The sequence below is a fragment of the Hyperoodon ampullatus genome (genome assembly GCF_949752795.1).
Source record: "Hyperoodon ampullatus genome assembly, chromosome: 5".
Classification (NCBI taxonomy): domain Eukaryota; kingdom Metazoa; phylum Chordata; class Mammalia; order Artiodactyla; family Ziphiidae; genus Hyperoodon; species Hyperoodon ampullatus.
This window is the reverse complement of record NC_136918.1, coordinates 21,612,131-21,638,600: the sequence shown is the minus strand read 5'-3', so window position 1 is coordinate 21,638,600 and position 26,470 is coordinate 21,612,131.

Genomic DNA, 26,470 nt, shown 5'->3' with positions numbered 1-26,470 from the left:
GGCCCTCTTTTTGGATATGAGGTAATTTATGGGCAAGCAATCATCTTTGTCTTCCCCCAATTTTCAGCCCTCCCTGTGGTACAGTACCTGGGAGTTACATCTCTTGGACACACATCTAGTGGGGGACTAACTTACCCATAACAAATTATGCTGGACCGCCTGTCCTTTCTTCTCTCTCACCCTACACCCAGCTGTCAATCACTTAATATGTGATTGTCCTCTGCTGGAACCACCTTCAAGATTCTCTTGCTACTACCCCATTCCTATTATCCTTCCTATTCCTTGGAAGATAGAAGAAGGACACTCCTGTCCTCTTCCTTGGTAGGTCACATTCTACCACCCCCTTTTAGAGAACTACCCCCAAATTGGGAGTAGTTCATTTGATCACCCAGAGTCCAATTGCTTGACCAATAGAACATGGTGGAAGTGAGCAGCTTCCAGGCCCATGCCTTAAAGATTGTCAACTACAGCTCCCAATCTCTTAGAAAACTCACCCTTGAAACCCAGCTGTCATGCTGTAATGAAGCTCATGCAGCCCCCAGGAGACGCCTACAGGGAGAAGAACTGGGTCCCCAGGCCAGTAGCTCTGGCTGAACTCCCAGCTGATGGCCAAGACCAACTTGCCACTTGTGAGTGAAGCAACTGGGAAGTAGATTCTCTGTCTCAGATGATTCCATGTTGAGCAGAGACATGTTGTCCTTGCTGGGCTGTGCCCAACTTGCACATTAGTGGATGAAATAAATGATAGCTGTTAATCAACAAAGCTCTCAATACCCAACATTCAATCAGTGGCTGGTACACAAAGCTGATTAATCCTCTATCCTGTGTGCTCCCAAGTTGCTGCTTTCTGGTCATGTTTGCTTTACTTAGGAAAAAATGGGATGTGCTCCCACTAAGTCTTCCTTAACTCTGTGGCCTGAGTGGTTAACACTCAGGCTGTAGTTGGGCCCACTTCCTACGGGGGAAATGTCTATGGGGCATTTCTTTTTTTTTTTTTTTCTCTTTCAGTATGTGGACCTCTCACTGTTGGGGCCTCTCCCGTTGCGGAGCACAGGCTCCGGACGCGCAGGCTCAACGGCCATGGCTCACGGGCCTAGCCGCTCCATGGCATGTGGGATCTTCCCGGATGGGGGCACAAACCCATGTCCCCTGCATCGGCAGGCAGACTCTCAACCACTGGGCCACCAGGGAAGCCCTCTATGGGGCATTTCTAACTTGACTGTTTACTTAGGCTTTGGGAAGCCATGCCTGCTATGGAGAGCCAGCAGGTCACGTGCAAAGCTCCCTTGTTGCACCATGGGAGTGGGTTGGGGGACTTCTTTTCTCTTAGTGTTGCCACACTCTTTTCTTTCTCCCTCTATAGTGTTTTATTTACTGGCCAGAGGTCATTTCTATTTGCACTCCCGTCTTCTCTCTCTTTCCCCAGCCTTTCTCCACAGTCCAACTACATAAACACAGGACTGGTCACCAGCAGCTCATGACCCAAGGTGCGTATTAGGATGACCTGTGGATCTTAAAATACAGGTACTTAGGATCTACACTTAGGAGATTCTAAATCCAAACATCCAGGTATTTGGCTTAGGCATATGTGTTTTTAAAGAAATGTCATAGGTGATTCTTTGAAGGTCACTGTCTGAGACATCCTGCAAATATACGCTTGGATTAAGCTTTATGTGCCTGTACTTTGTAGACATTTGACTTGACTTAAGGGCCATTGTTGCTCATTCCTTTGCTGTATAATGAAAAATTTTAAATGTTAGCCTTGCTCAGGTTTTTACTTTCTAGCACATGAGTTTCATTTAGGATTTCCCTCCAACTTCTCACGTTGTCTGCTGCTTTCTGAGCCAAGAGCTGTTCATTTTCCAGTGAGAGTTTAATCAGATCTGTGTACAATGAGATGATTAATACCTGCAGATACAAAGATCCTAGGATAAAAGTGATGCCTTCCCCCTTAAATAACAGCTCCATGGAACAGGCCATTTCCTGGGACCCATGCTGTCACCATCTCCCATTTCCCTCTTCTCGGCGTGTTCACACTCATGCCCTTTTCTTTGCATGTTCTTGGGAACTCTGTTCTTCCCTACCAAGTCACAGTATCTTCTTTAAGAAGGTTTGAAAAGCCATTCCCCACAAAGTCTCTGCTGGTTGCTTCAGGGTTGCTCTGCCTGTAACCCCCTGGCATTCACCTTCCCAGGTCCTGCAGATTACATCCTACCGCCAGCACCTTCGACCCTCTACCGAGGACTTCCTCTTGCCCCCGTGCAAGGAAGGCTGGAAGTGCTGTGGAATTAACACCTTCTGCCTTCCTCAGCCAAAGACAGATGGGCGTGAGTGAGGCAACTTTGCCTGCATATTTTGTTTTTGTTTTTCTTGGTTCTTTTTTTTTTAATTTAATTTTTATTTTATATTGGGGTATAGTTGATTTACAAGGTTGTGTTAGTTTCAGGTGTACAGCTAAGTGATTTCAGTTATATATATACATATATCCACTCTTTTTCAGATTCTGGTTATTACAGAGCATTGAGTAGAGTTCCTTGTGCTATACCGTAGGTCCTTCTTGGTTATCTATCTTATATATAGTAGTGTGTGTATGTTAATCCCAAATTCCTAATTTATCCCTCCCTGGCACCTTTCCTCTTTGGTAACCATAAGTTTGTTTTCTAAGTCTGTAAATCTGTTTCTGTTTTGTAAATAAGTTTATTTGTGTCATTTTTTTTTTTAGATTCCACATATGAGTGATATCATATGATATTTGTCTTTCTGTGTCTGACGTACTTCACTCAGTATGACAATCTCTAGGTCCATCCATGTTGCTGCAGGTGGCATTATTTCATTCATTTTATGGCTGAGTAATATTCCATTGTGTGTATGTGTATATATGTACCACATCTTCTTTATCCATTCATCCATCGATGGACATTTAGGTTATTTCCATGTCCTGGTATTGTATACAGTGCTGCAATAAACATTGGGGTGCAGGTATCTTTTCAAATTATGGTTTTCTCTGGATATATGCCCAGGAGTGGGATTGCTGGATGATACGGTAGCTCTATTTTTGGTTTAAGGACCCTCCATATTGTTCTCCATAGTGACTGCACCAATTTACATTCTCACCAACAGTGTAGGAGGGTTCCTTTTCTCCACACCCTCTCCAGCATTTATTGTCTGTAGACTTTGTGATGATGGCCATTGTGACCAGTGTGAGGTGGTACTTGTGATGTCTCCCAGAGTTCCCAACCAGGAAGGAGCAAGTCAGTTGCCCATGATGGTAAGCTTTTATCATGCTTTCCTTTTCTCACACTTCCCTATTGACCTGGTATGCCTCCTGGGTTGCTGCCCAAATAAATTACTTCCACTCAAAACTTTGTCTTTGGCTATCCTTTTCAAGAAATCATTTAAGACACTGATCATCTTCCCACTGCTGGCACTCAGCTGAAAAACTTGATTCTCTGTGGTTTTCTGTATGTGCATTTTGTCTTCCCCATCAGGTCATGATGACTGTCAGGGCCGGAGCTGGGCCTCATAACCCCTCAGAGTTAACCTGCAGAGCCTTGCATGTTGCAGAACCCACAGACCTACCTCTAACTGTGTGCGATGTGTGACGTGGGGCAGACTTACAGAAAGGGCACACATCATTATTAAGCTCTTGATACATGGATCCTGAAAAGAAAACTAGAACAGGAAATAAAATTCTTTGGGGATTGCTTTAAAAAGTGGATTGAAGATTTCAAGGAGAAAGAATAGTCCTGGCAGGTCTCACCTTGTTCCGTAGGAGCAGGGCGGAGGGACAGAGGAGCATGCATTTCCAGGTAACCTGTAGTATATTTGATGAAGAAAGAGCACCTCTGAATACATCAAAAAGAAGATGTTCTTATAACTCTGAAGCAGAAGTGCATGACAAATTGCTTGGGGTTTCAAAGGAAAGGAAATGCACATTTATCTTAGTCTTCCATACAAACCTGAAAATTACTTAGAAAACTGGGTAATTTTCAGCAAGTTACTGTGTAAGATATATTAGGGAGATACCAACTAATGTGACCTTTTCACTAGGGCAACTTCAAGAAGGAAGGAAGCTATTCTAGGTTGTCTTGTTCTACAGGTAAGAAGAAAACTAGGCAGTGCTTAGAATAGGCTGTCAGTTATACCTGGTTCATCCAAGGACATTAGGTGTCCTTGGACATTGGGCACCTAGGACATTGCCTAGGTGTAGGCAACCTAGTTTACATGCCAATATCAGCATATTGAATAAAGTCTTATCAGCATGCTGCCTAATTGCAATTGCCAATTGTTTCTCCATTATGTTGAAGGTATGCTCCTGACCATTTAAATTAATTTTGTAGTTGGAGTGTAAGCAAATTCTGAATCTCCACAACCCACCTATAAGAAAGAGACTGAAACCTTGTCACATGAATTTACCCCCATTTTTCATGGGACATATTGACATACAATAAAAATTACCCATTATAAGTGTACAGTACAATGATTTTTGGTAAATACATCATCCTTATAGTACAGCTTTGGGACATTTCCATCACTGGAAAACACTCTGCTGGGTTCATTCGCAGTCAATCTTTGGGACCACTCCCAGCTCCAGGCAACCACTAATCTGCTTCCTGTCCCTATAAATTGGTATTTCCTGAACATTTCATAAAAATGGAATCATATGCAATATGTAATTTTCACATCTGGTTTCTTTTACTTAGCATATTAAAAAAATTTTATTGGAGTATAGTTGATTTACAATGTTGTGTGAGTTTCAGGTGTCCAGCAAGGTGATTCAGTTATACATATACATATATTCATTCTTTTTCAGATCCTTTTCCCTTATAGGTCATTACAGAGTACTGAGCAGAGTTCCCTGTGCTATACAGTAGGACCTTGTTGGTTATATATTTTATATATGGTAGTGTGTATATGTTAATCCCAACCTCCTAATTTATCCCACCCTCTCACCTTTCCCCTATGGTAACCATAAGATTGTTTTCAAAATCTATGAGTCTGTTTCTGTTTTCTAAGTTCATTTAAATCATTTTTAATTAGATTCCATATATGAGTGATATCATATGATATATGTCTTTCTCTGTCTGATTGACTTCACTCAGTATGATAATCTCTAGGTCCATCCATGTTGCCACAAATGGCATTATTTCATTCTTTTTTATGGCCAAGTAGTATTCCATTGTATATTATACCACATCTTCTTTATCCATTCATCTATCAGTGGACATTTAGGTTGTTTCCATGTCTTAGCTATTGTAAATAATGCTCTTATAAACATTGGGGTGCATATCTTTTTTAAGTATGTTTTTCTCCAGATATATGCCCAGGAGTAGGATTGCTAGATGATATTGTAGTTCTATTTTTAGTTTTTTAAGGAACCTCCATACTGTTCTCCATATCAGTTGTACCAATTTACATTCCCTCACCAGATCTTCTCTGGTGTTGGTTTCATAGGATGAGCTGGAAGTGATTCCTCCTCCTTTAATTCCTGAAAGAGTTTATGAAATATTGGTATTATTTCTTCATTACATATTTGATAGAATTCACAAGTAAAGACTTCTGGCCCTGGGCTTTTTTGTGGGAATAGTTTTAATTATTAATTCAATTTTTAACTTATAAGTCTACTAAGATCCTCTATGGTTAGTTTTGAGAAGGGTTTGCCAATCTTTTTGATCTTTTCAAAGAACACATTTTTAATCTCATTGATTTTCTCTGTTGTTTTGTTTTCTAGTTCATTGATTTCCACTGATCATTACTATTTCCTTTCTTTACTTGCATTAGTTTAGTTTGTTCTTCTATTTCTAGTTTAAGGTGGACTATTAGGTTACTAATTGAGATATATTTATTTGATAAGTACTTTAAGGTATAAATTCCCCCTCAAAGCACTACATTAACTCCCACAAATTTTGATATGTTGTGTTTTTGTTTTCATTCAGCTTAAAGTATTCTCAGAACTTTCCTTTGACTCATGGATTATTTGGAAGCGTTTTGTTTAATTTTCAACTGTTACGGGTTTTCTGAGATTTCTTTCCATTATGGACCTTTAAGTTAATTCTGTTATGGAGAGGGAACACCCTAATATAATTTCAATCCTTTGAAATTTATTGAGACTTGTTTCATGGCACAGCATATGGTATCCCCTGGAGAATATTTCATGTCTGCTTGTTCAGGGGTTTTGCTCTTTTTTGTTACTGGGTTTTGTACCAGTTTCAGTCCTGACAATAAAAAAGTACATTCCTCAAATGGGTAATGATCAGATAAAGGGAAAGTTTACAAAGAAGTGAACAAGGTAAATAGAAACCAATAAAAGATGGCACAGCATCCTAGGACCAGCAGTAGTTAAAATGCTGAATCTTACACTTGAAGGGGTGAGGAGTGGAAGCAGTTGCTAGACCTGGAGTGAAAGCTATGCTGTGGGAAGGGGCTGCCTCCAGGAGCTTTGATTTTGATGGAAAAAATGCAGCTAAGTGACAGCAACCCAGCAGAATAAGTGCTGGAAGATTAAACACCCTGACCTTACTCTTCCCCTTCCATTCTGATTTTCTGTCACTGACTCCTCTTGGTCAAACTTAATGAGAAGCCCGAGGGCAAGAGATACCATTAATGCTTTAATGACAGTTGCCCCTGATCCAGCACAGGATAAGGTGGAGAAGAGTAAAGAGCAGATTCAAGAGGGAAATAAATACTCTCTGGCTCTTGCCCCTAACATCTATCACTATTCTTTGAGTAAAAAAAATATGTGTTTCCTATGCAGGGGGAAGGAAAGTCCTATCAGATACATATTATCATAAGATAATGTCAATTCAACTGCCCTTCCACCTAAAATATAAAATATTAACCATGACTTTCATATAAGGTAGCAGGGAAAGTACTTAATATACACATAGCCGCCACATCTTCTGGATCTGGCCATGACATCTAATTTGATAATCATAGCTCCCATCCTCCATACTCCATTCCTGTTCTCCTAATCTTCTGCCAGTACCTTGGCTAGCCTCTGTTCTTTCCTAGTGGGCCATCCAAGGGATTTGAGCCCTTGGTGGTTCTGTTTGTATTTGCTTGCTGAAGGAGAAGTAGCATTAGTCAAGGGAATACTAAGGCCACCCTAGGGACTCACCTGGGTTCCAAACATAGTCCTCTTTGCTCCCGTTTTGTAGTGGCACCAATTTCACCTTAGGAGTTGGAACCAACCACCTCAGCCTGTAGACTGACTCCTTCTCTGCCAGTTGGTTCAGGGCTATATGGCTTTTCATCACTGGGAGTATTAATAGAAGGACCACTCAGAACATGGATAATGTGGTACAGTAACACTGTGTGATGGCTTTATGGACAGTTTCCATTAATAAAGGGCTCCATAAGAAGATGAGTGGTAACCTTCTGTGAAGATGCCTTCTGGAAACCACGAGACACTGTTGAGAGGAAATTCTGCAGGGGTGTGGGATACTGAGTTATGCGGGTGGTAGAAAGTCCCAATAACATGAATTTTATTATTATTACTGTGACTACATTTGCACCAATGGTATGGTGACATCTTGGCAATCTCTGAGTAATGCCATGATATAGGAAATCATTCTCTCACATCTTCTAACTTACAGATTAAGGGAGAATTAGGTAGGAGTGGCAAGCATTTATAAACATGCTGTCAGAAATTAATTAATCACAGAATGAATGATGCTGTACCAAGTCAGGCATTCAATTTGGAGTGCATCGCCAATTTATGATCCTAAAGGCCCACCTAGGGCAGGTGAAAAGGAAACTCTGGTTTGCTCTTTTCCCTCAATCCAACTCATGCCATGTGCCCATAGGTATAAAATCTAGGTATACCTTCATCACTATGTCACTTAAGGGCATGACCTTTTAGGATGCACAAACTATGCTGCTGTTTGTGCTCAGCTCTTCCTACTTTATCTTTGGTGGGATGGGTTGTTGGCTGCTTGTTATGAGAGTGACTCCATGCATTAAATAGCTTCAGGGCTACTTATTTATTTTTATTTTTAAAGGGAGATTAAAAGCTCTGGTCTTGGTTACTACATATCCTGAGTTTGATGGGATAAAATTTGAACAGTGATACAACATCTCAGTTAGTAATTGTCCAGTCTTCTTCATGTGGCGTGGGTGATGCTAATGGCACCTAAATTCTCTGACTTTCTCGGGCTTTGTTTTTGACTTGACAGACCGATTTTTTCTGTGGCTGAATTCTCACTGCCTGCTATTTAGTAGGTGGACTGGACTGTGATCACAGTGATCGCCACCCATTTAACTGATAGTTACTCGAATGTAGCTGAGGCAGCCTTGAATAATGTTAACAAAGCCATATGTCTCCGTTAAAGAGTTTTGTGTTTCTTAGACCAAGACACAGATTCCTTATTTTCTCTTTGATCCCTTTATTATTGGTCATACAGCCACTGCTATACTGTCATTCTGTGTTCATTTTGAAGAGTTTTGGCACCTTAATGAGGTTGAAAGTAATTGTAGGTAAGTGTTACTGAAGTAATATGTAATTTCCTTCTTATGAATTATTCATAACAACACTTATTTCTGTGGTACTCACTGGTGCTGTATAAAATATTACATGTGGTGTACATATATGTCTTTATCATATTTTACTACTAATTGCATTAGAAGTTATTAGGCAAAAATAAAAATTCCATCCTAAAACAAACAAAAATCCCTTTATTCTCATATAAAGACTTTCACTCTCAAAAAATTAGTCATTTGAACAACAACGTATCTATTTTTCTGCTTCTTTCATAATTTTACCATTTTGAGCCATCATTAAATGTGTTAACACCAAATTTATTTTCTTCCCACCTACTTTTTTCTCAATGAATTATTGAAAGATTATTGCTGCTGTTTCCAACTGAGACGTTGCATTTATTATTAAATTCCTTAAGAATACTGTGTTACATATACAGAGTGTAGTACAGTCCCTGGGACTGTCCTAAATTCATTTAATTATAAGAAGACCGTCAAGTTTGCATACTATTTTCTCTGTATTATTTTTGCTATTCTTGGGGCATAATGGGAATAATAGGACTCTTAGATTAAGAAGTTGTGAGTTTGGATCCAGGATCTGCCCTTTACTAACTTTGTTTCCTGAGATCCCAGTAGTGCTGTGGGACCTAACACCAAATCTATAGGACAAAAGCCAAGATGGTCAATAGTAGAGAAAATGGAATAAGGAAGGCATTGCAAGAGAGAGTGTATCTGCTTCTAACTCAGTTCCAGACCCTGGTGTGGCCAATTCCAAGGGAGCCCAAGTTTGCTGACTGCTGCAGCTGAACGGGTGCAAGACTAAGAAGAGGAAGAAGAAAGAGAAGGATCATGGTCCTCTTAGCACCTGTATCCCCATTTGAACCACTTAGAAAACACAACCCTGAATGCTTCAGAAAGGCTGATACTCCTCTTTGGGGGTGTTGTTTGATTTCTTTGCAGGCAGGGTCTCTCCATGTGTCTTCTAAGAAGGCCGCTCGTGTCTGTAACTTCATCCTGTCATTTCAGCAAAGCAGTGGATGAGGAATTTCCTCTTTCAGAGTCATTATTATTTTAACTTCAGTAAAAACTCTGGATGGCCCTGCTTGGGTCACCTGCTGGTCTTTGTTGGAGGGTGACCAGTCATCAGGGTAGACAGCTCCTTCGTGGACACATGGAATAATGGAGGGTGAATTTTTCAAAGAAATAAGTAATTCAAAGAAAAAGAATACGCATCTATTGACACCTTTGTGAGGCAAATATTATTATTTCTATTTTCCACGTAATAGCATAGGTTGAAAAAGGTTAAGCCACTTATCCTAGATCACATAGCTCAAGAGAACTGGGTTTTATAGTAAGTCCCCGACATGCAAACGAGTTCTGTTGTGAGAGCGTGTTTGTAAGTCCAATTTGTTCATAAGTCCAACAAAGTTAGTCTAGGTACTATGAATAACATAATCATTATTCCTTGGTGCTTCTTAGCAGTACCAGCTGTGTCAGCTGCTTTTATGCTTGCTTCCAGACATCCTGGGCTTGAAAAAAAAGATACTGTACTACTGTATACAGTACTGTACAGTAAAGTACACTAAAGCACAACCACTTGTAGAGGATGCATGCACGTGACAGTATACACCAGACATGTGAACTAACTTACGTGATTGGACAGTTGAATGCACATTGCATCTTTGAAAGTTCGCAACTTGACGGTTCATACATAGGGGGTTTACTGTAAATGTTACTCACAGTTTTTCCTCTATGTAAAACTGTGCACAGAAAAATTTTATGGGGATTCACCTTACCACTATCTATCTTTGCTACAACCTTGATAAAATTTTACTAATGTGATATAATGTCTGGGATACTTTGTACTTGACTATGCAAATATATTTTCAAAAGAGCTCTGATGTCTGGTAGCTCCCTGGTGCCTTGGAAGTGTGTGTTCCACAGTGCTCCCCAGAATCCCAGTGGCACTGAGTCAGTGTTATCCATGGAGGTCACCTGCTCAGAAATGCACTGTGTTACCTTCTTCCCCTTTCTTGCCTCATGGGCTCACTTCCCTTCCAGCGCTTCCTGAGATCACTTCCCAAACAGGCTGCTCCCTCTCACAGCCTCGTCCCAGCATCTGCTTCTGGGGAAACCCATCCCAAGATAAGAGACACTCGAAAATCAGATATGTGGATAACTCTGTCTATTTCAGTCAGCTCATCTTCCAAATCTGTTTATTTTAATATATTCATTAGCTAGAGTGGTGAAATACTACAAACTAACTTCTGATATCTATTTTCAGATAAAAATTAAATTTCTTCAAAATGAATAAAATTAATATTATGGCAACTGCTTTGTCTTAACATGGATTCTGGAGATTGGTGGTCTGGGTTTGAATGTTTTCTAGTTGTAGTCCTTGGGCAAGCCTCTTAGGCTCACAATGCCCCCGACTCCTCTCTGAGGTAGACAGTCTATACCTCAGTGTTTGCTTAGAGCATGAAATAAATTAAAGTTTGTAATGTGCTCAGAAGAATATATAAATTATTATTATATAATAATTGCCATGTAAATATTGGTTAAATGCTTGAATAAAAAAATGAGGTTGATCATGGTAAAAGTTAAGACTATATTTTCCCAAGTAGGCCACAGACTAAACATTGCATGAACATATTATTTTATTTTAATAATACATTCTCTTCCATATTAATTATACATTTTAAACCAGAGCACAATTATGTTTTAGCTTCATGAGCTGTTCATCTTTAATGAGTACTGAGTTAATTAACAAGACCTGTCTTTTTGGGCATTGCATCTGTTCTGCACCATTCAGTTCAGTGTTCATTATTTTAAGATAGCAATTCTCTTTTTCAAAAATATTTGGAGAGGGAAATGAATAATTGCTACACTACATCTCTGAGTTTCAAAACAAAAAAGTGGAAAATGTGCATGTGGGCTTGGATATACCTGGGAATTGACTCCATATTTTATTATGCATAAGAAGTACTTTCTTGCTTATTGAATTGGTACAGCTCATAATTTCTCCTAAGAAGTATTTTTAGTCTGTTTTCAGAATTCTTAATTGTGTCTTCCTTTTGTCCCCTGAATGTCAGTCTAATTCTACTCTTGTGAAGCAGTGAATCCAGATTTTCTTCCATTCTCAGAGCTGCCAGTCCTCAGTATATGAATTAGGTCATCATTGGTGAAAGAATTATAACTTCTCCAATGATTCCACATCTTCTTTTCACTCCTATATTTTTAGCTGTCAATAGCAGTGGTTCTAAATAATGGTCTACAGACTATCTGTATCACGACCTAAGAAATCCACATGTGCACACACACACACCTATCACATAAACATCCACATACATAGATACAAAATACAAACATACTAATATGCTCCACTTCTAGAGATTCTGATTCAGTGGTTATGGGCTAGGACTTAGAAGTTAGTATTTTTTGGAAGTTCCTTAGGCAATCCTGTTCCAAGAACAACCAGGTTTGGGACCCCCTGGATGATGGCTTATCCGATGACTTATCCAATGGCCCACTGCCATTTCAAACTAATCCTGTAACTTTGACAGATGGATTTTCCTCACTTCTGTTTGTGTAATTACAATTCTTCTGGAACTTTAGGCTTAAAGTTTTAGAATAGTGTTTGGTTCCACCTGCTGCTTTATTTCCATCAGTCACTCTACCACCCAGGGGCCTCTTTCTTCTCACCTTCTCTTCCTTTCTGACACCTCATATTCTACCTGTATTAGAGTTGTTCAAGCATATGTTTTATTTGCTATATTTGATTATAAATACCTGGAGACAGAAACCTGCCTTATTCATGCTTATATGTGCCTCAGTGCTGGCATCCAGCCCAGTATCTTGCAAGGAATAGGCATTTAATAAACGCTTGATGAATATCATTTCACAGTCAGTCTCCCTGTACCCAAGTTTTCTTTCAGTTTTTCCAGCATGGCCCTGTTTTCCCAACAGGCCTCCACCTTCTGCTTTAGCCTCTGTTCTCACTCTTCATCCTAGCTGGAACAGATTTTCTTTTTCTTTCCTTAAGAAACATTGTATAGTTTCTTTAAGAACTAGTTTTCCAAGCTCACTATGGAATAATAAGTACTAAGCTATGAAGAAAAGAGACAAGACTTTACTGGTTGATACTTTACAAAGGGTTAAGTCTGCCCATGGAGTACATGAGTATTAACAATGGCCCCACGTGCTATAGTATCCTAGTCACATGGGTCTCCCATTCTAGTCACATGATGAATTTAGATCATGAAATCATTTGTGGCTTATTTCAATGCTTATTCAACTATTCATTAGACAAATATGCATTGAGTGACTATTGGCTATTACATATTCTTTCAGGCAATGGAATACAGCAATAAATGAAAACAGAGATCCTTACTCTCCTAGAGTTTAAGAGGTGATAGAAAATAAATGTGTGAATATAGATTATGTTAGATGTTGATAACTACCTCGTGAGAAAATACAGCTGAGTAAGGGAAACAGGGAAATTGGTCTATTATATTGGGTGCCAGGGGAAGTCTCAGTGGAGCAGGGGGAACAGTTAGGAGGGTATAAAACAGTCTTTAGACGAGATGCTGTTGGCTTAGATGAGGGGAGAAATGTAGAGATGGTGAGAAAGGGCAAGAGTTTGGATACATTCTGAAGGTGTAGTTCATGGGATTTGCTGATGAATAAGGTATAGGATGTGCCAAAGGAGAGGAGTCAAAGGTGGCTCTGATGCCTGAACAGATGGAAGAATGGAGTTGCATTTACTGAGATGGGGAAGTCTAGGAGGAAGAGCTTGAAAGGTGGGTGGGGAGGATTTAGTGATTTCATTTTGCATGAGCTAGATTTGAGGAGCCTAGTATACCTCCAAATTCATTGACTAGACAGGTATATTAGGCACCCTGTAGTTTGCAGGAGAGGTTGGGCTAGAGAAAAATAAAGTTTAAAGACATGAGGTGGGATGAAGTCACTGAAGTAGACAAAGGTAGAGGTCTGAGAACTATATCTATTTTCCCCCCTCCCTCCCTCCCTCCCTTCCTCCCCCCCCCTTTCTTTCTTTCTCTCTCTCTCTCTCTCTCTCTTTCTTTCACCACACAGCATGTGGGATCTTAGTTCCCTAACCAGGAATTCAACCTGGGCCCCCTGCTGTGGAATTGAGGAATCTTAACCACCCTACCGCCAGGGAAGTCCTGTGAGAACTAAGTCTTAAGGCATTCCAACATTAGACAGGCGGCGGCCAGCAAAGTCTATTGGAGAAGAGTAGTCAGTGAGGTAGCAAATAACCAAGAGAAAGTGTTGCCCTGGAGACAAGGGAAGAAAGTGGTCCAAGAAGAATGGAGTCATCACATGTGTGATGCTACTGATGAGTCATGTAGGAGATGACTGAGAAGTCACCATTGGACTACCTATGGGGAGGTCATTAGTAACCTCAGTAATGGCTTTTTTGGTTAAGTATTAGAGAAGGCACTTTAATTGGAGTGTTATCTGGAGAGGATTTTAGGAAATGTTAGAAAAGCATGGGAGACAGAATAGACCACAGTTTGGAGGGCTTTTGCTTTAAAGTGGAACAGAGAAATGGGGCAGCTGCTGGAGGATGATGTGAAGAAATAAAAGATTTTTGATTGGAGCTCTTCTATCATGTTTGCAAGCTAACAGATATGATCCAGTAGAGAGAGAAAAAAATGATAACACAGAAGTGAAAGTGATTAATCGTTAGAGGAATATTCTTTCATAGGTGGGGGAATCTGGGGACGAGTGACGGGATTTGCCTTAGAAGAGAGCCAGATGGTGCATCATGGTTACGGGATGGGGGTGGGAGTGCTGGCACAGAGTAAGTGCACAAATGGAGGAGGGTGAGGGTATATTAGGAGGACCTGGCAGCATGCTTGGGTTGGGTAACTGAGGAGAGGTTAATAAAGTCATTACTTACAGAGGAGTGGACACTTTGAGGCAACTAATGGGAGCTAGTAGGTGAAGCACCTCATGTGAGTCATGGCCGGGAGCTGTCACCACCCTAGGCTTGAAGAGTCCAGGGGCAGGGCTGCTATTGGAACCCAGTGGAGCTCCCGCTGTGTGTAACTGTAGGAGAGCCATGTGATGGGGGCTGGGACCTTACAAAAGAAATGCAGTCACTGTCAATCTATAGACCGGAAGGGAGGGAGTCCAGGGGATAAAGTCCAGCGCCCCCTTCCTGACCTGCATTCTCTGGTTCTCTCATTGGCTGAATCAACCAGTGCTCAAGGGCGCTAAAGCTGGTGCAGTCCAGAGAGGTCTGACTCCTGGGCCCAGAAAAGGAGGGAAGGGTGGAGGGTGGATCTGAAGGGGAAACTGAAAAGGCCAGGGTATCGATGGTGGAAATGTTGTCTTCTGATCACTTCCGTTTTCCTGTGAAATAGGAAAGGTCATTCCCAGCAGAGAATAAGTATTACAGAGGAGGTGTTGGAAATTTGAGGTAAGGAAAGGTATAAAAAAGTTATTGAATAGAGGAGGAGAGTTAAAGGAGTTGGGAAAGAGAATATGGTTATTGGGTCCACTTGCGCTTTTGTAGGTTAGTGGTTATGAATGTAAAGTGAGGTATGTCAGCCTGATTTTGAAATTTTCTCCAGCTATATCCAGCTGTGTGGAGGAAAGTACAGAATGGGCAGAGTTGGATTTCACCAGGGTTGGGTTTTGCCAGGCGAGTAAAATTAAGGGTGAAGGCACAAAGGAGTTGAAGTTGTATGGAAGGAAAAGACGGAATAACAGACTGTAGTGTTTAGGTTAATACTGCGCAGGGAAGTCTGGATGTGAGGCTAGTGAATGGATGGGTCGTAGGGTCAATGCACTGAGAGAACTTTCAAGGCAAATCTGTTGGTGTCAGGAGCAGTGAAGGTGTCACTGGTGGAATGGCAATTCCTCGGTTCTTGTCCCCTCGAGGGAAAGAATTCAATCGAGAGACATAGAGCAGTTTCCAGCAGCAGGAGTTTTATTAAGCAATGCAAAAGTACACTCTTGAGAAGGGAGGAGAGTGGGATGTCTGGGAACCAGAAGCAGCCTCGCTATGGGGTCGGGTCGGGTTTTTTAGAGTGGTGGTCCCTCCCTATGTCCTGCGTCATTTGACTGACAGTTGATTGACAACTTTAGGTTATATCACTTTTCTCCTAGTGTGCAGGTGCTTACCCATAAGCACCCAAGTGAAACCCACGGGGGTGGGGAGGCAAAACCCTGATGTTAATTTATTATAAATAGGGCATAATGAACCCTGGGTTATTTAGGGTCACCTCTTAGGTCTCCATATGTCTGTGCCAACCTGTGCTGGTGGTTTTATCTTGCTTGGTCCTGATAGGGCTGAAAACTTAGCAGTCCTTAACCACAAAAGGAGGCTCTCTGGATGTGTTCCAGTCACTGGTGTCCAGGTGGGGGAGGGAAAGGTGACCCCGTCCAGGATGGGGCGGGACCCACTCATGTCTGACTAACTATGTAACAAAGGGAGTGAGCTGAGGGATAGGAGGCAATGGTCAGAGGATGAGACCATGGGAAGGGGATGGATTTATTGGCAGTGGCAAGGTCTGTGTACGGTATAACCAAGGCAGTAAGTTGTTGAGTTAAAGCTAAGGAGAAACTGAAGGTGAAGTGAGCAGGAAAGTAAGAAGCAAGGGAGTTGAAAGGGTAATCCCCAAAGACATTGAAATCACCAAAAGGTATGATAACAGCAGAGTTACAGTAATAATGATGCAGGAGTTGAAGTCCTCAGAGGAGTGAGCAAGGTGATCTGGTGTCTGGTGATGGTAGTGTGGTTTGATGCATGGACCTCAGAGTTGGAGAGGGTAGTTGGGAGGCGAGAAGGTTGATGGTTCAGAAGGGGTAACATGGAGCAAGAAGCACCTTCATTCAACCTGTGGTCACATTAGCATGAGGGGGATGGAGAGAAAGATACCTTTGGTAGAGCTTTAAGGAAAGCAGGGTCTCAGGGAGAGCCAGGGCTCACTGGGAGCAGGAAAGATGGGGGAGGGGTTGGAACTTACAAAGCACTTACTATGTGCCAGGAACTCTTCCATGATGCTTTATATATTAAGTTAGTCCTCAAAACAAAATCTCTCTTTAGCCTGATTTTATAGATGGAGAAATTAGAGCATAGTCAGGTAGGGTGTCTTGCTCAGGATCAGGGGTTGTAAGTTGCAGAGCTGGGACTGGAGCTCAGGTGGCCCACCTGTGACCTGAGCGTGCACAGCACTGTGCTCTCCCCCCCAGCAGCACACATCTGGAGAAGGGGATTTTGCTGATGCTGCATCAGGAGTTCCACAAAAGGGTTGGGGGAGGGGTAGACAGGTTAGATTAAGGATTGTGCAGAGCTGTATGGGGATGAGGGATACAAAGGGTTATGGGCCTTCCTGATTTGGAGGCATATGGAATTGGTGCTCATGGTCTCCAAGGCAGATAGTGGTGGCGAGGCTGTGAGTGTTGGGGTGATGGTGCCGAGGGTAGGATAGAGGTGTTGCCAAGGACACAAGCTCAGCTCCGCATCTTCACTCAAGCTGATGGAGGGTGGAGGCTGGGAAGAGGAAGTATTACTTGGAGTATAAGGAACTTTGGACCTCCACTTCACTTAGCCCACCACCATTACCCATTTATTTAAAAAAATAATTACTGCTGACATCCAGGAAGTTTCTGGACATGAACAATAATATTAAAATCATCCGCGTTTTCCATTTTGTGAATTCTTTGAAATATGAATGCACTCACGAATTTATGAAAGGAATTCTATCACTTTTACAAGATGGTAACCCTTTTGAATCTTTGTAGTTTATAACATACTTTCCCATGCATGATTTCATTATACACTCTACCAAGTACCAGCTTAGTTTCTGGCATATTTTTGGCACTAAAAGTTTACTTATCTAGAAGATGGATAAAATGAAATATTGAGTTTGGAGTAAGGGCAGAAAATAAAAATGTGAAATATCTGGGAATATTCATACTTAATTTTCATTAATCTTTCTTTCCCTGAGTTTTTAGAATAGGAAATATTCTTATATTCTTCAGAAGGTAGAACAGAGAAAAATTAGCATAATTTTTGCTGGCAGCTTTTCAATTTATGACATAAATCTGTTGCATTTTAAGTGGAATGGCTTAGACACTCAGCCTTGCACTTGGGAAACATATGGTGATAAAGGATAATGTCCAGTATGATAAATGAGCAAAAAGATCATTTTATACATCAAAGGTATTTATTAAATGTAGAACTGTTTGTGCGATGGATTTATGCTGTTAGTGGAAACCGTCAGGAGTTGTAGTGATTTTTCTTTTGTTGTTAAAGAGAACAGAAGGTCAAGAAGAAACCAGTTAGAGAAAGAGGTAATGGCTTTCTCTTGTGAATATAGGCTCCTACTTCTTACACACTCACGACGGTTTCTTCCAAGTGGTCTGGTGAGACACTTCTGACCCTTTGCTCTGCTGTTTTTTTTTTTTTTTTTTTTTTTTTTTTATTTTTTTATTTTTTTCCTTTTTTTTTTTTTATTAGTTTCTGCTTTATAACAAAGTGAATCAGTCATACATATACATCTGTTCCCACATCCCCTCCCTCATGCATCTCCCTCCCTCCCACCCTCCCCATCCCACCCCTCCAGGTGGTCACAAAGCACCGAGCTGATCTCCCTGTGCTCTGCGGCTGCTTCCCACTATCTATCTACCTTACGTTTGGTAGTGTATATATGTCCATGCCTCTCTTTCCCTTTGTCACAGCTTACCCTTCCCCTTCCCCATATCCTCAAGTCCATTCTCAAGTAGGTCTGTGTCTTTATTCCCGTTTTACCCCTAGGTTCTTCATGACATTTTTTTTTTTTTTAAATTCCATATATATGTGTTAGCATACGGTATTTGTCTTTCTCTTTCTGACTTACTTCACTCTGTATGACAGACTCTAGGTCTATCCACCTCATTACAAATAGCTCAGTTTCGTTTCTTTTTATGGCTGAGTAATATTCCATTGTATATATGTGCCACATCTTCTTTATCCATTCATCCGATGATGGACACTTAGGTTGTTTCCAGCTCCGGGCTATTGTGAATAGAGCTGCAATGAACATTTTGGTACATGTCTCTTTTTGAATTATGGTTTTCTCAGGGTATATGCCTAGTAGTGGGATTGCTGGGTCATATGGTAGTTCTATTTTTAGTTTTTTAAGGAACCTCCATACTGTTCTCCATAGTGGCTGTACCAATTCACATTCCCACCAGCAGTGCAAGAGTGTTCCCTTTTCTCCACACCCTCTCCAGCATTTATTGTTTCTAGATTTCTTGATGATGGCCATTCTGACTGGTGTGAGATGATATCTCATTGTAGTTTTGATTTGCATTTCTCTAATGATTAATGATGTTGAGCATTCTTTCATGTGTTTGTTGGCAGTCTGTATATCTTCTTTGGAGAAATGCCTATTTAAGTCTTCTGCCCATTTTTGGATTGGGTTGTTTGTTTTTTTGCTATTGAGCTGCATGAGCTGTTTATAAATTTTGGAGATTAATCCTTTGTCAGTTGCTTCATTTGCAAATATTTTCTCCCATTCTGAGGGTTGTCTTTTGGTCTTGTTTATGGTTTCCTTTGCTGTGCAAAAGCTTTGAAGTTTCATTAGGTCCCATTTGTTTATCTTTGTTTTTAGTTCCATTTCTCTAGGAGGTGGGTCCAAAAGGATCTTGCTGTGATTTATGTCATAGAGTGTTCTACCTATGTTTTCCTCTAAGAGTTTGATAGTTTCTGGCCTTACATTTAGGTCTTTAATCCATTTTGAGCTTATTTTTGTGTATGGTGTTAGGGAATGATCTAATCTCATACTTTTACATGTCCCTGTCCAGTTTTCCCAGCACCACTTATTGAAGAGGCTGTCCTTTCTCCACTGTACATTCCTGCCTCCTTTATCAAAGATAAGTTGGCCATATGTGCGTGGGTTTATCTCTGGGCTTTCTATCCTGATCCACTGATCTATCTTTCTGTTTTTATGCCAGTACCACACTGTCTTAATTACTGTAGCTTTGTAGTATAGTCTGAAGTCAGGGCGCCTGATTCCTCCAGCTCCGTTTTTCGTTCTCAAGATTGCTTTGGCTATTCGGGGTCTTTTGTTTTTCCAAACAAATTTTGAAATTTTTTGTTCTACTTCTGTGAAAAATGCCAGTGGTAGTTTGATAGGGATTGCATTGAATCTGTAGATTGCTTTGGGTAGTAGAGTCATTTTCACAATATTGATTCTTCCAATCCAGGAGCATGGTATATCTCTCCATCTATTTGTATCCTCTTTAATTTCTTTCATCAGTGTCTTATAATTTTCTGCATACAGGTCTTTTGTCTCCTTAGGTAGGTTTATTCCTAGATATTTTATTCTTTTTGTTGCAATGGTAAATGGGAGTGTTTTCTTGATTTCATTTTCAGATTTTTCATCATTAGTGTACAGGAATGCCAGAGATTTCTGTGCATTAATTTTGTATCCTGCTACTTTACCAAATTCATTGATTAGCTCTAGTAGTTTTTCGGTAGCATCTTTAGGATTCTCTATGTATAGTATCATGTCATCTGCAAACAGTGACAGCTTTACTTCTTCTTTTCCAATTTGGATTCCTTTTATTTCCTTTTCTTCTCTGATTGCTGTGGCTAAAACTTCCAAAACTATGTTGAATAAGAGTGGTGAGAGTGGGCAGCCTTGTCTTGTTCCTGATCTTAGTGGAAATGGTTTCAGTTTTTCACCGTTGAGGACAATGTTGGCTGTGGGTTTGTCATATATGGCCTTTATTATGTTGAGGAAAGTTCCCTCTATGCCTACTTTCTGCAGGGTTTTTATCATAAATGGGTGTTGAATTTTGTCGAAAGCTTTCTCTGCATCTATTGAGATGATCATATGGTTTTTCTCCTTCAACTTGTTAATATGGTGTATCACATTGATTGATTTGCGTATATTGAAGAATCCTTGCATTCCTGGAATAAACCCCACTTGATCATGGTGTATGATCCTTTTAATGTGCTGTTGGATTCTGTTTGCTAGTATTTTGTTGAGGATTTTTGCATCTATGTTCATCAGTGATATTGGCCTGTAGTTTTCTTTCTTTGTGACATCCTTGCCTGGTTTTGGTATCAAGGTGATGGTGGCCTCGTAGAATGAGTTTGGGAGTGTTCCTTCCTCTGATATTGTTTGGAAGAGTTTGAGAAGGATGGGTGTTAGCTCTTCTCTAAATGTTTGATAGAATTCGCCTGTGAAGCCATCTGGTCCTGGGCTTTTGTTTGATGGAAGATTTTTAATCACAGTTTCAATTTCAGTGCTTGTGATTGGTCTATTCATATTTTCTATTTCTTCCGGAGTCAGTCTTGGTAGGTTGTGCATTTCTAAGAATTTGTCCATTTGTTCCAGGTTGTCCATTTTATTGGCATAGAGTTGCTTATAGTAATCTCTCATGATCTTTTGTATTTCTGCAGTGTCAGTTGTTACTTCTCCTTTTTCATTTCTAATTCTACTGATTTGAGTCTTCTCCCTTCTTTTCTTGATGAGTCTGGCTAATGGTTTGTCAATTTTGTTTATCTTCTCAAAGAACCAGCTTTTAGTTTGGTTGATCTTTGCTATCGTTTCCTTCATTTCTTTTTCATTTATTTCTGATCTGATCTTTATGATTTGTTTCCTTCTGCTAACTTTGGGGGTTTTTTGTTCTTCTTTCTCTAATTGCTTTAGGTGCAGGGTCAGGTTGTTTACTCGAAATGTTTCCTGTTTCTTAAGGTGGGATTGTATTGCTATAAACTTCCCCCTTAGAACTGCTTTTGCTGCGTCCCATAGGTTTTGGGTCGTCGTGTCTCCATTGTCATTTGTTTCTAAGTATTTCTTAATTTCCTCTTTGATTTCTTCAGTGATCACTTCATTATTGAGTAGTGTATTGTTTAGCCTCCATGTGTTTGTATTTTTTACAGATCTTTTCCTGTAATTGATGTCTAGTCTCATAGCATTGTGGTCGGAAAAGATACTTGATACAATTTCAATTTTCTTAAATTTACCAAGGCTTGATTTGTGACCCAAGATATGATCTATCCTGGAGAATGTTCCATGAGCACTTGAGAAAAATGTGTATTCTGTTGTTTTTGGGTGGAATGTCCTATAAATATCAATTAAGTCCATCTTGTTTAATGTATCATTTAAAGCTTGTGTTTCCTTATTTATTTTCATTTTGGATGATCTGTCCATTGGTGAAAGTGGGGTGTTAAAGTCCCCTACTATGATTGTGTTACTGTCGATTTCCCCTTTTATGGCTGTTAGTATTTGCCTTATGTATTGAGGTGCTCCTATGTTGGGTGCATAAATATTTACAATTGTTATATCTTCTTCTTGGATCGATCCCTTTATCGTTATGTAGTGTCCTTCTTTGTCTCTTCTAATAGTCTTTATTTTAAAGTCTATTTTGTCTGATATAAGAATTGCTACTCCAGCTTTCTTTTGGTTTCCATTTGCATGGAATATCTTTTTCCATCCCCTTACTTTCAATCTGTATGTGTCTCTAGGTCTGAAGTGGGTCTCTTGTAGACAGCATATATATGGGTCTTGTTTTTGTATCCATTCAGCCACTCTGTGTCTTTTGGTGGGAGCATTTAGTCCATTTACATTTAAGGTAATTATTGATATGTATGTTCCTATTCCCATTTCCTTAATGGCTTTGGGTTCGTTATTGTAGGTATAGTCCTTCTGTTGTGTTTCTTGCCTAGAGAAGTTCCTTTAGCATTTGTTGTAAAGCTGGTTTGGTGGTGCTGAACTCTCTCAGCTTTTGCTTGTCTGTAAACGTTTTAATTTCTCCATCAAATCTGAATGAGATCCTTGCTGGGTAGAGTAATCTTGGTTGCAGGTTTCTCTCCTTCATCACTTTAATTATGTCCTGCCATTCCCTTCTGGCTTGTAGAGTTTCTGCTGAGAGATCAGCTGTTAACCTGATGGGGATTCCCTTGTGTGTTATTTGTTGTTTTTCCCTTGCTGCTTTTAATATGATTTCTTTGTGTTTAATTTTTGACAGTTTGATTAATATGTGTCTTGGCGTATTTCTTCTTGGATTTATTCTGTATGGGACTCTCTGTGCCTCCTGGACTTGATTAACTATTTCCTTTCCCATATTAGGGAAGTTTTCAACTATAATCTCTTCAAATATTTTCTCAGTCCCTTTCTTTTTCTCTTCTTCTTCTGGAACCCCTATAATTCGAATGTTGGTGCGTTTAATGTTGTCCCAGAGGTCTCTGAGACTGTCCTCTGTTCTTTTCATTCTTTTTTCTTTATTTTTCTCTGCATCAGTTATTTCCACTATTTTATCTTCCACCTCACTTATCCGTTCTTCTGCCTCAGTTATTCTGTTATTGATCCCATCTAGAGTATTTTTCATTTCATTTATTGTGTTTTTAATCGATGCTTGATTCATCTTTAGTTCTTCTAGGTCCTTGTTAACTGTTTCTTGCATATTGTCTATTCTATTTCCAAGATTTTGGATCTGGGAAATAGAATCTTGGATCAGCTTTACTATCATTATTCTGAATTCTTTTTCAGGTAGACTGCCTATTACCTCTTCATTTGTTAGGTCTGGTAGGTTTTTATCTTGCTCCTTCACCTGCTGTGTGTTTTTCTGCTTTCTCATTTTGCTTATGTTACTGTGTTTGGGGTCTCCTTTTTGCAGGCTGCAGATTCGTAGTTCCCGTTGTTTTTGGTGTCTGTCCCCCGTGGCTAAGGTTGTTTCAGTAGGTTGTGTAGGCTTCCTGGTGGGGGGGACTAATGCCTGTGTTCTGGTGGTTGAAGCTCGATCTTGTCTTTCTGGTGGACAGGTCCACGTCTGGTGGTGTGTTTTGGGGTGCCTGTGGCCTTATTATGTTTTTAGGTATCCTCTCTGCTAATGGGTGGGGTTGTGTTCCTGCCTTGCTAGTTGCTTGGCATAGGGTGACCAGCACTGTAGCTTGCTGGTCGTTGACTGAAGCTGGGTGCTGGTGTTGAGATGGAGATCCCTGGGAGATTTTCGCTGCTTGATATTATGTGGAGCTGGGAGGTCTCTTGTGGACCCGTGTCCTGAGGTTGGCTCTCCCACTTCAGAGGCACAGCACTAACTCCTGGCTGCAGCACCAAGAGCCTTTCATCCACCCGGCTCAGAATAACAGTGAGAAAAAGTAGAAAGAAAGAATTAGTAGAAGAAAGAAAGAGAGATTGAAAGAAAGGAAGAAGGGAAGTAAGGAAGGAAGGAAGGAAGAAAGAAAGAAAGGAGGGAGGGAGGAAGGATGGAAAGAAAGGAAAGAAAGGAGGGAGGGAGGGAGGAATGAAAGCAAAAGGAAGAGTGAATGGAAGAAGAGAGGGAGGGAGGGAGGAAGGAAAGAAAGAAAGAAAGACAGGAGGGAGGGAGGGAGGGAGGAAGGAAAGAAAAAGAAAGTCGAAAGAAGAAGGGTGGGAGGGAGGGAGGGATAGAGGAAAGAAAAAGAAAGAAGGAAAGGAGGAGCGGAGGGAGGGAGGGAGGAAGGGAAGGGAGGAAAAAAAGAAAGAGCAGGTAAAGTAAAATAGAATAAAGTATGAAATATAGTAGCGTTATTAAAATTAAAAAGTAATTATTGAAAAAAAACACGGACCGAAAGAACCCTGGGACATATGGTGGAAGCAAAGCTATACAGAGAGAATCTTACACAGAAGATTACACATACACATTCACAAAAAGAGAGCAGGGGGAAAAATCAAAAATCTTGCTCTCCAAGTCCACCTCCTCGATTTGGGATAATTCGTTGTAAAAAGAGGAAAAGGGCGAAAAGTCTGAAATCTTGCTAAGTCCACCTCCTTAATTTGAGATAATTCGTTGTAAAAAGAGGAAAAAAAAGGGGGGGAAAGTCTTAAATCTTGTCCTCAAGGTCCACTTCCTCAATTTGGGATGATTCGCTGTCCATTCATGCACTCCACAGACGCAGGGCACATCAAATGGACCGTGGAGCTTATTCCGCTGCCTCGGAGGCTGCACAGAGAGATTTCCCTGTCTCTGCTCTCACAGCTCCCGGGTCTCAGCCTTGGACCTGGCCCCGCCTCTGCGCGTAGGTCGCCGGAGGGCGTCCGTTCTTCGCTCAGACAGGACGGGTTTAAAGGAGCCGCTGATTCGGGGGCTCTGGCTCACTCAGGCAGAGGGGAGGGAGGGGAATGCCCTCTCCTCGCGCACCAGGCAACAAAAGGGAAAAAAGTCTCTTGCCTCTCCGGTAGCTCCAGACCCTTTCCCCGGACTCCCTCCGGGCTAGCACTAACCCCTTCAGGGTCTCTTCCTGCCGCCAGCCCCAGACCTCTCCCTGCGCTCCGACTGAAAGCCGATACCCGAGCCTCAGCTCCCAGCCCCGCCCGCCCTGGCGGCCGAGCAGACAAGTCTCTCTGGCTGGTGTGTGCCTGAGGGCACCGATCCTCTGTGCCAAAATCTCTCTGCTTTGCCCTCCACACCCCTGTTGCTGTGCTCTCCTCCGCTACTCCGAAGCTTTCCCCCTCCGCCACCTGCAGTCTCCGCCCTCGAAGGGGCTTGTAGTGTGTAGAAACCTTCCCTCCTTCACGGCTCCCTCCCACTGGTGCAGGTCCCGTCCATATCCTATTGTCTCAGTTTATTCTTTTTTTCTTTTGACCTACCCAGGTATGTGGGGAGTTTCTTGCCTTTTGGGGGGTCTGAGGTCTTCTGTCAGCGTTCAGTAGGTGTTCTGTTGGAGTTGTTCCACGTGTAGATGAATTTCTGATGTATCTGTGGGGAGGAAGGTGATCTCCGCGTCTTACTCTTCCGCCATCTTCCTCCGGCTCCTGCTCTGCTGTTTTTGTTGTTGTTATTGTTTGTTTTGTTATGACTGATTTGCCTGGTTGGTAAAATTGGAAATAATAACCGGGCATGTCTAGCTCAGCTCTGTCCTTCTTGCTTAACCTGTTCCAATACCACCTGGCCTGGCTGTGTATTTAATTCAGGTCCTTTTGGCTTTCATGCTAACTTATATCCTCTAATTAAGGCTCTGTCAATAAAATATGAGATTTTGTATCCTCTCCCACTTCACTGATTTATACCTTAAATTGTACAAAAACTGGGGCATGATGGTGCTGTTTCTTGGGATCAAATTGTAGGATGCCCAGGTAGCTGTCTCAGACCTTCTACCCTTGGTTAGATGCCTCTCCTATGTGCTTGCATAGCACCTTGTATTTCCCCTTTTATAGCTCTTAATACACTTACTATTGGTGTAATTCCTGCTTCTTTGCTAGAATATGAACTCCAGGTAGTGACCAAGTGTTGGTGTCACTAGGACCTAACATGGTGCCTGACAAAGTAGTACCCAGTTTGTTGAATGAAGGATTGAATGAGCTACTGCTTGAGAAAATATTAAGTTCCTACTTTATGTAGTGAATGAAGAAAATGGACAGTGAATTAAAAACACTCCATGCAAAAAATACAAATAGATTGTAGGGGCTATTGTCCTTCCATATTTCAGTGTTGAACAAGTTAAATTGAAGCTATGAAAATGAGTACCTTCTTCCATGAGTAATGCCTGAACTGAGCTAGGAAACTGTTTAACCTGGAAAACTTCATTTTTTAAATAAGAATCAGCATTTTACTGATGTACAGCCCTCATTCCTGTATATTACCAGCTCAGCCTTCTAGACAATATTCATTTTCATCCTCCAGAATTTTGCATATGAAAATACACAGATGAGAGTCCATCATTCAGAAAATGCTTGATGTGATCCATTGCCCATTAATAATAACATTAAAGCACATTTTAAAATATTTTAAAGAACAAATAGGTAGATATAACTGCTCTAGGAAGATTTAGCTATTTCTTCATAAAGAAAATTAGGAGGTAGTGAAAAAAATAGATCATTGCAAACATTATTTTTAACGTCTTTAGTGGAGTATAATTGTTTTACAATGCTGTGTTAGCTTCTGCTGTATAACAAAGTGAATCAGCTATATGTATACATATATCCCCATTACCCTCCGTCTTGAGTCTCCCTCCCACCCTCCATATCCCAGCCCTCAAGGTGGT